Source organism: Hipposideros armiger, unplaced genomic scaffold (genome assembly GCF_001890085.2).
Source record: "Hipposideros armiger isolate ML-2016 unplaced genomic scaffold, ASM189008v1 scaffold_205, whole genome shotgun sequence".
Classification (NCBI taxonomy): Eukaryota; Metazoa; Chordata; class Mammalia; order Chiroptera; family Hipposideridae; genus Hipposideros; species Hipposideros armiger.
The window spans coordinates 973,897-982,758 of NW_017731555.1; the positions used below are offsets into that span (position 1 = coordinate 973,897).

General features: G+C 46.3%; 1 protein-coding gene across 1 annotated transcript in view; it reads left to right on the forward strand.

Annotated features, from left to right (window-relative positions):
* The first annotated feature begins 2,464 nt into the window (after positions 1 to 2,464).
* The window catches only part of CHRNA1 (cholinergic receptor nicotinic alpha 1 subunit), a 28,741-nt gene continuing 22,343 nt past the window's right edge, over positions 2,465 to 8,862 (forward strand). The window contains exon 1 of the mRNA XM_019653697.1: positions 2,465 to 2,533. The gene's annotated coding sequence lies outside the window, so the exon portion shown is untranslated. The remainder of the gene's footprint in view (positions 2,534 to 8,862) is intronic.

Below are 8,862 nucleotides of genomic sequence, written 5' to 3' on the forward strand. Positions count from 1 at the left end.
AAAAGCAATTAGTGGTTTCCCTTCCCTTCTGGAAAGTGGGAGAAATGGCATCAGCCCTCAGGATGTAAACATAAACATACAGGTTTATGTTTACCTTGCGGTGGGGCACAGGCATGTGGTCGGCCTTGACCCTTTAGGGGCTCCCCCTGGACCTGAGTGAGGAGTCAGAGCTGTGGCGAGGCAGGAACCACGAAGGAGAATTGTGGCGGAGGGCTGGGGTCCTTTGTCCACAGGACCCCAAGACAGCAGCCAGGTCCAGCCCCAGTGGCACCTGGAGCAGCTGCGATGTCCAGCGATTCCCAGCAAGGGTTGCAAAGTCCCCACAGGTCTGGGTTCTGGTATGATTTTGCCTGTAGGCCTGGCTGTGGCAGAACTCACGCCTCTCTCTTCCCAAGCTTGCTCTCCAGGCCTCCTGTAATTCTGAACCATCTCATCGCCATTCAACACATCCCTTTTCTGTTCCAATCAGCAATGTTAGCTTCTGTTGCTTACAGGTGAGGTCTCCAGCTGATTCCCTAAGGCCTCTGGCCCCTGATTCCGGAGACTTCCACCTTACTGCTTTCCAAATGCTTTCTGCCTGCCGAACACCCCACATATCAAATGAAAAGAAGAAATGCCTTGCAACCTGGCAGCAGACCTGCCACCTGGCCCCAGAGCCGGGCTTCCTCCTGCTGTGGGCTTTTCCCACAGGTTACTGTGGACTGAGGAGTAACATGTCATATGGGCAGCTGAGGACACTGGAATCAACAAGGCCACCAATCGGAGTGAAGCGTGATATCCTGAGAAGCCCCCGTACCAGACTACTGCATGGCTTCTGACCAGCTGATTCAAGCCCTGCTGTTCTAGTTACAAGGTTATCTCTAAATGGGACTTTTAATCCAAAAAGCAAGGTGCCCAGAGCCTAGAGTGCCTCTTCCAGCGTAACAGTCCGCACTGCAATGATTAATAATCACCATAATCCCATTATAATAACAATGTGAAAACTAGGCAAGTGTGCTTGCCCATTTGCATTGGTATTTTTCACTCTGCACATGCTTTCAGTACCTGCCTGGCAGCATTAATTGTTTCAACTGTGGTACAGGTGGGCAGAGCGTCCCTCCGTGCCCTTGAAATGGCTGGTGTGCTTCTGCTCTCAGGAGAGTCAGGACGTATGATTCGTTAGTCTTTGGGAGGAAAGTCAGATAACAAGAAACAAAGAGTTTCTAAATCCACTCAGATTTGTGGGGAGGGAGTTGTGGAGGGGATCAACGGGCTGTACTTGAATTAACACCTGGATGACTTCCCCTGAATATCTCTGGCCTCAGAATAAAACTGGGATGCTCCCAGCCCAGAGGCCTCGAGCAGACAGAAGCTGGTCTCTAATTGTTCATTCTCGAAGGCTGTGTAATTCACCCAAAAAGGGGGACTCTGAAATCAGTGGAACATGTGGGCTCTTCGAGAATCCGGTCCCCTGTGGTCCTGGGGTCCCACCTTCCTGATGACATCCAGATGTGTCCTCATTCCATGGGTCTGATTAGCTGTAGAACGTGCTATTTCCATGTTCCCAGGACTCATCTGAGTTCACTCTGCTGCTAATTGGGTTTGTATCTGGCAGTGGTGACATCGAAAAAAGGTTTTGTAGTCAATTATGTTCTCCTGGAACACACAGGAAAGGGTTGTCCTGTCAATGCCAAGGTAGTCTCTACCTTAATGAACTGCCCCAGACAAAGGCACAAAAGGACATTATGGTCCCTGAGTACCTGTCTTTACTGGCTTCTGTTGAACAAGCAGTTGCGTTCTATCCAGGCAGCGCACAAGCTGGCTTTCCTGAACTTTCCATTCGCCTGCTTTCCGAGGAACACACGTGAATGTGATAAGGTGTGTTAGAGCCACTTCAAAAAATCATCCCCAAGGAAATGAAATGCACAAATGCTCTTCCTGCGACCTAATGACCGAGGGCTTTAACGGCGGCAAAGCCAGGAAATGGACGCTTACCGTCCATACTGCCCCCATAACCCAGCCACATGGCACACACCTGCGGGAAGAGAAATGCAATTCTTCCCGCAAGGCTTTTTTCGGGTCCAGAACAAATCGTCCTTCAAATGCTTTAACATCCTGTGCGTGGGTGGACGTGATGCTTACTTCTGTCTTATGGAAAAGCTGGCATGTTTATAGAAGGAGCATCTGGCTGACGAGGGTGGTTGCAGGAAGGGCTGACGGTCACTCAGGGAAAGCAGCAAGGCCTTGGCTGCTTTTTTCTCTTTGGGTCTTGATGGGTCAAGTTTTGCCACATTTTTAGAATACTGGGGGTTTCCAAACCTCTGCCCGAGGACCGGGAGGCACTTCCTGTTCACAGGGAAATGGAAATGCAAAGCTCCACATTGACTCCTCAGAAACAGGCGACCAAGTCCTGGGAGTGTCCTGGGAGGAAGTGGACTCTCGCTGGAGCATGCAGCTCCCCCTGGGCAGTGGGGAGCCCCAGTGAGTGGCCTTCTGAGGAGGTGGCTTCAGTCACAGGCAGTGGTGGGAGTGAGCAAGTCTGCAGCCAGGCCACGTGAGTAGGGGTGCCATGCAGGGTGGGCAGCGCCCAGCGTGAGCCGTGCCAGGCCCGCCCAGGCCTGAGGTCAGCCTGCACTGTGTTTGTCTCCAGGATCCCATGACCAGGCTATAAATGTGATACAATGTGGTCCAGCCACTCCTGCCATGGGAACTGGAGCTGCACATTTCCTGCCTTTCATCTTGGTGTGTTGGGGATGAGTACGTCAAAATAAGCAAACCGCAGCACCGTCACTGGGGCCAGAGGCAGGGCTGTGACTCTGGGGGTACAGGGAGGGTTCCGACTGAGCCATGTGGAGCAGCCTTGGCTGGCAGCAGAGAAGAGCCTGGGGCGTGTTGTAGCAGGCACCATCTGCCTGTGCCAGGCCAAGCAAGTCCTTCTGCTGGCCGGGGGCAGGGATGTTACTCAGACGAGGTGCACAGCCTGAGTGGGGACATATGCTGCGGTTGACCGAGCCAGATTGCTAATTCTGGGTTATTTCTGGGCGATGCTGGGAAAGCTTCACTGAGGAATTTTATCATTAGCTGGAGAGCATCAGGCCCTCGCTTGATCTCTTGCCAGAATGGATTTTTGGAGAAAAGCCTGGCTTTGAAAAGGCAAATTCAAAGAGCATACAGGCAGACCATGAACACACCAAGCTAACTTTGGGGGGATGAAACTGATTTTCTCAAGTTCAGGACACAGTAAATACAGAGATGGTCACAGGTCCCCGTGGAGTCCAGCACTGCCTGGCTTGCAGAGTTTTCTCCTTAATCCCAGTTTGCTTTCTCTCTTCAGCTCCCCACTCCCATTCCACATCTTCTCCCTATGCCCACAACAGGCAGCCAGGTTTTACCTGCAGCTTCTCACCCTTGAAGACATAGATCTTTCTCCCTGAGACCAGGTCCCATATAATGATTGAGGCCACGTTCCCGGGAATCCCCCTGGTATGGCTCCCTTGGGTCTCTGACAAGAACGTCTCACTCCCAAAGCCTGCTTCCCAGTTCTTCCTTAGAATTCACCCAACCCAATGCCCTTGTTGTCACTTTCTTAGCTCAATTCTTCTGATGCTTTTTTTGTCCTTCCTCAGCCAAATGGGAGAAGGGAGATGATCTGCTTCCATCTCAGGGATGAATTTCCACCTGCAAAGTAGCAGTCTTCATGCATATGGTGCAAGAGAGAGCTCTGGTTTAGGGGGAAATGGGATATACACACCCTGTGTGGCTGGAGGGTGTGGGTGCTTGTCACAGAGCCAGACCCTGGAAACACGTTCTTAACATGACATTCTGGTAAATGCACAAGATTCTCCTTAACCAACATGTGAATTAGCCGTCAGAATAGAAGTGAACACAGAAGTACAATTCTCCAAATTTGCCAATTATTCTTCCTAGGAAACACAAGACAAAGATTAGTCTTTGGAAAATTATATCTTTAAGAGGCCTAGCTTGAGGGGCGCTCTGAGAGGGGACAGACCCTTCAAACTTAATCCAGAATTAATTGAATTGAGCCTAGAACTGGCTTGACTGAAACCAAAGACTCACATTCTGATACCAAATTAGTGACTCCTAGGGGCATTTCTGCACTCCCCCCCCCCAATATATCATGAAAGGCCTCAGGGCAGGAGAAAGGAGGAGAAGGCCAGGTAATAGGACAGCAGTTGTTTGTCCAGGACAAGGACGCCCCAGTCATCCTCGGACCCCTCCGTCCAGTGACAGTGTCCTGCTCAGAAAGGCTTCTCATGCCAGCCTGGGCTCCCTGAGTATCCGTCATTTTCCCCTCAAGAGGCTGGAGCCGAGGCTATGTGTGCTGCTGCTGTGCAAGTCACCACAGAGAAAACGAAATGGCCCCTGGACCCTACCTCACGCTCTCTGAGCTCAGGTTCCCCCTCACCAGCCAAAGCTGTCTTTATCTTTCCCGAAATGAAAACCAAGCAACATCAAGTTGCATTTCACCAAAATAACTTCAAATACTCCTGAAAAAATTTTACAGAAAAAACAGAGAAAAGGAACAGTCTACACAAAATTGTAGACCATATTGTGAACCTATTAAAGAAGAGAGCTGGTTTTATTCCTCTGACATTTTGCACAGATTGGGAGGAGGGAAGAAAGGCATTGCATCGTGTTCAGTTAGGAGGCCAGATATCTGGAACTGCGTGGAATTTCCCAATTCCAGCAGGACGCATGCCCTCTAAAGAGCATTGTCTCCAATTTGGGGGTAGGACTTCACATGTGGGCCGTCTCCTTCACTTTGCAGAAATGTCCCTCAGAGTTTCGCTTCTCACCTGGGTCTGCTGGTAGCACTCTAACGGCACAGGAGGATGAATGCATTCCCAAGGGGCCCAGGGACTGATCACGCAGGCCACAAACAGCACCCATCTTCTCTCAGGCCTTGTATCTTAGATGTTCGTGTAAATTTTGCATTCATATTTATTTTCACAAAAAAACCAGGCTTGAAATTCTTCATTGGTTGAACCCAGTCTGTAGTCCTGGGAATGGCCAACATAAAGAGGGGAACTGGGAGCCTGGACCAGGGCCAAGGGTGGAAGCTGTCTCGCAGGATAGGACTGGACCTGAGCAAGGCTGATGAGGAGCGGGGGGTACCGTCAGGGGGTGCTATAGAGTGGTCCCCATCAGAGGTGGGGACTTGAGCGCCAGGAGTTGGGAGGTGCCATGGCCAGGTGTAGGAGAGCAAAGGGGACAGTTCTTGGAGGATAACCTTGTGCCTCAGGGATCCTACCCAATGCAGGCTTAGCTGGGGTGGGAGGGAACTTCCTTAATGGCTCTGCCCACACTCAACTGGTCCAGAGTTTTCAGGATCTCACCGAACAGGATGGGTCCTCTCCCCTTGGGTTGGAGGTTTCTTTTCGTTCCAATAGTCCTTAGAGGACTTTGACAGGAGATAGGAACAGCAGGCTTCGGGCTACCTTACCTGGAGGCCAGGTGAGGCTATGTCCCATCACTCTCCCAGGAGGGATGTCATCATATTTTCTTCTCAGCATCACCAGTTTGTTTCTGGCTGGAACTCTGACAGCTAAATAGACACACTTCTTAGTTTATAAGTTGTTAGTTTATCATTGTTTTAGTCAACATTTGATTTATAGTCATAACATAGTGCATAATTTTGCTTGCTTCACAGCAAATTAAATAAAGAATTTTAGCAGGAAAGTGGGCTGGGGGATGTAGAAAAGAGTAAAAGGGGTCAAATATATGGTGATGAAAGGCGATTTGACTTTGGGTGGTGAACACATGCAACATACAGATGATGTATTATAGAAATGTACACTTGAAACCTATGTAATTTTATTAACCAATGTCACCCCAATGAATTTAGAAAAGAATTAAAGCACATTAAATAAATGGTTAAATTGATTAATTTTGTCTCCAAGTCTTCAAGTAAAATCAAAGCTCCAGGCAAATGCATCGTGTCTACCCAGGAGCTCCAGACCCCCCCAGGAACTGCCAATGTGCCCAGGGTTGTGATAAAACTAAGTTGGTGCTACTGATGCATTGAGTCAGGGCACACAAAGGGACACATAGATATTGGCAATTTAAATAGCACCAATCATGGCCATAGAATAAACTAATGTACTTAACATTAGTATGACAAATGAAATCCTGCTTGAATAAAATTTAGCCTTCACTAGCCAATTGTTAAAAGTCTAGCTAGATAATTATGGAGCTGACATACATGTTTTAATTTGTTGTAAGACCGCTATAACAAAAAGAGAAGGTAAATGTCCACAAATATTCAAGCGCATCTCAACTCTTCCACTGAACTGCAGAATACTAAATAATTCTGTGCAGTAGCATACAAGGCCCATCCTCATAATCTGTCATTAGCTAAGAGGTCCTGAGACCAAATTATGGAGTACTTTAGAAAATGATGGAAATGAGACTGTAGACAAGATCACAGCTGATCACTGCACTTGGGAAATTTACCATGCATATCTCAGGCTTTCACTAGAGAAACTCGCTCATGCATTTATGACTTTATAGGTTTGGGGCCTAAACTATAGCATGCTTGACTTAGTCTCACGTGTAAAATCCTTGTAGGATATTCCATTGATGTATCAGAAACCCTTACTGAATCCTCTTTGATCTTTGCCAGGTTTTTTTTTTTTACCCAAAAGGATTCAGAAGTCTTTTCTCACTTTGGAAAAGACCAAGGGCTGGCCTCAGTATTACTAGCTTTTTGAAATTTGGTCACTTTTCAGCCAAAGGTACTTGGGAGTCTTTGTTAGAAACATGCACAAATGGTTAGGTGACAACGAACACCCTTGTCTTAAAGGACAAGGGAGGGGAGAGGGGAGACTCTATGAAAAAGCTCCGACAGTATTTTTTAATCTCTTGTACTGTCTGCTTTATAATATTCTGAGAGCCCTGACAAGCTTTTCTCTTTGGCAGTTTTTTAGGTGAAATGATTATTGCTCATCATTTTTCACTGTGTAATGAATACAATAACTATCCAACTAGACATGAGGTTTCAAAGGCTCAGTACAGTTGCTGATTTCTCTGCATTTCTTGCACCAATGCAATTAATTCTATTGAAAGATAATAGAAAAATTCCATTGTAAAAAATGCATGAGAGATGAAAATAATATTTAACCTCTTTACCAATACAATTATTGCTTTGAGAAAAATCATTCAAAAAAGATAATTTAAAAATCTAAATTATCTGTCTTTGCTGAGCTAGATATTATAAGATACTATAATATTAGTGCTGTTATTTTTCTGAAGTTAGTTCTTTATTAATTTTATTTTTGATAATTCCTTTCCCTGTGTCAACAGTAGAACATTCTTGGTCCAAATTAAGATTAATTAAAAATAATTTAGGGAACACAACTGAACAACAATGTTTAACAGCACCTCTCAGAATAGAAACTCAAGCAGTAGATAAAATGGAAATTGAAAAACATTCATGGTTTTGGCTCTTTCAGATCACAGAAGAGACTGAAGTTTGTTTATGTAACCAATGTAAACCCAGGAGCCAACATGGTCCAGTCTTGGCACTGGTTCAGACCTGCAGAAAAATAAAATTAGAACCAAACCAAATCTTTTGTCTCTTGAGAATGTGCCAAAAGTAGAAGTGTGTTTTAAACATCCAACAAACTCCTTAAAAATACTCTTCCGACTTCTGTCTCTCAGTTTCCCGTTCTTGGACCAATTCTCTCTCCTATTTCCCGTAAGGGCAGCAGAGACCCAGCTTGAGGCTTTTCTCTCTCTCTCTTTTCTCTGCTTCAGTTCTAGTTTTGCCATCCAACTTGGTCTCCCAGGCTTCTTCCGTGTTCCTTCAGATTGCTATTACCCAGACTCTGCAAAACCAAGAAAAGTTCATAACACCCTTTACTACAGGCAGAGGATAGGAGTAGGACACGTTGGATTTTGCATCAGATTTATTTTTCTTGATTTCTGTCTGTCCCAGAGAATATGAGAAGCTGGTTGCAGATGAATTTTGCCATCAAAACATTTTCTGAACTAATCAAATGGTTAGACCCTGGAGCTGCAGGGCCAAGGCTTGGCTTCAGTTCCTACCAACTTGGCTTTGTCTTACAGTCACAGTTTATACTTGCTTCTACCACGAGTCAGCTGTGTCAGAACATACCCCAGAGACGGTATATCCTGTGAGAGGATTCTCAGACTTTTTTCTCATATATGTCATACATAGATAGATGATAGATAGATAGATAGATAGATATAGATATAGATATATAGATATATAGATATCACACACACACACACACACACACACACACACACTTTTTTTTTTAAGTCAAAGTGCAGTTGCTCTAGATGAAGCAAGGGTGGGAGGCAAGATGCATCCCCCTTTAGGTCACATCTCCCCATTCCACCTTCTCCCCTCCTTTCCTAATCTTGTGGTCACCTGTTAGGGGCTTCTAAGGGTGCCGTTTGGACCATGAGTGTAGTGGACAGAGCGCCGTATTTGGAATCAGACGTATCAGATCTCTGTTGTGCTAAGCTCTGCTACTTATGACCTAAGTAAGCTTGGATACATTATATGTAACACCTGCCCCACTGGGGTTGCTGTGAGAGTGAAACAGTGGACAGTGGGATCTCAGCAAACAGCGATTTCCTCCCTACCCTTTGTCTCAAGGGAACAAAGGGAAGAGTAAAGCTGGATGGAGCAGATCCATCCCTGACCCTGGAAAAAAACAGCAGCAAGATGGGGTGGACCCACGGTGAGTGGGCAGCAACCTGTTTTGTATGTAATAAGGAGCATTTATGTAATCCAGTGCTTACAGATCCAATAATTACTACCAAACTATCAGCCTGAACTACATGGCACTGAGCTGAGAATGGAGGGAGGGGGAGAGAGAGAGAGAGAGAGAG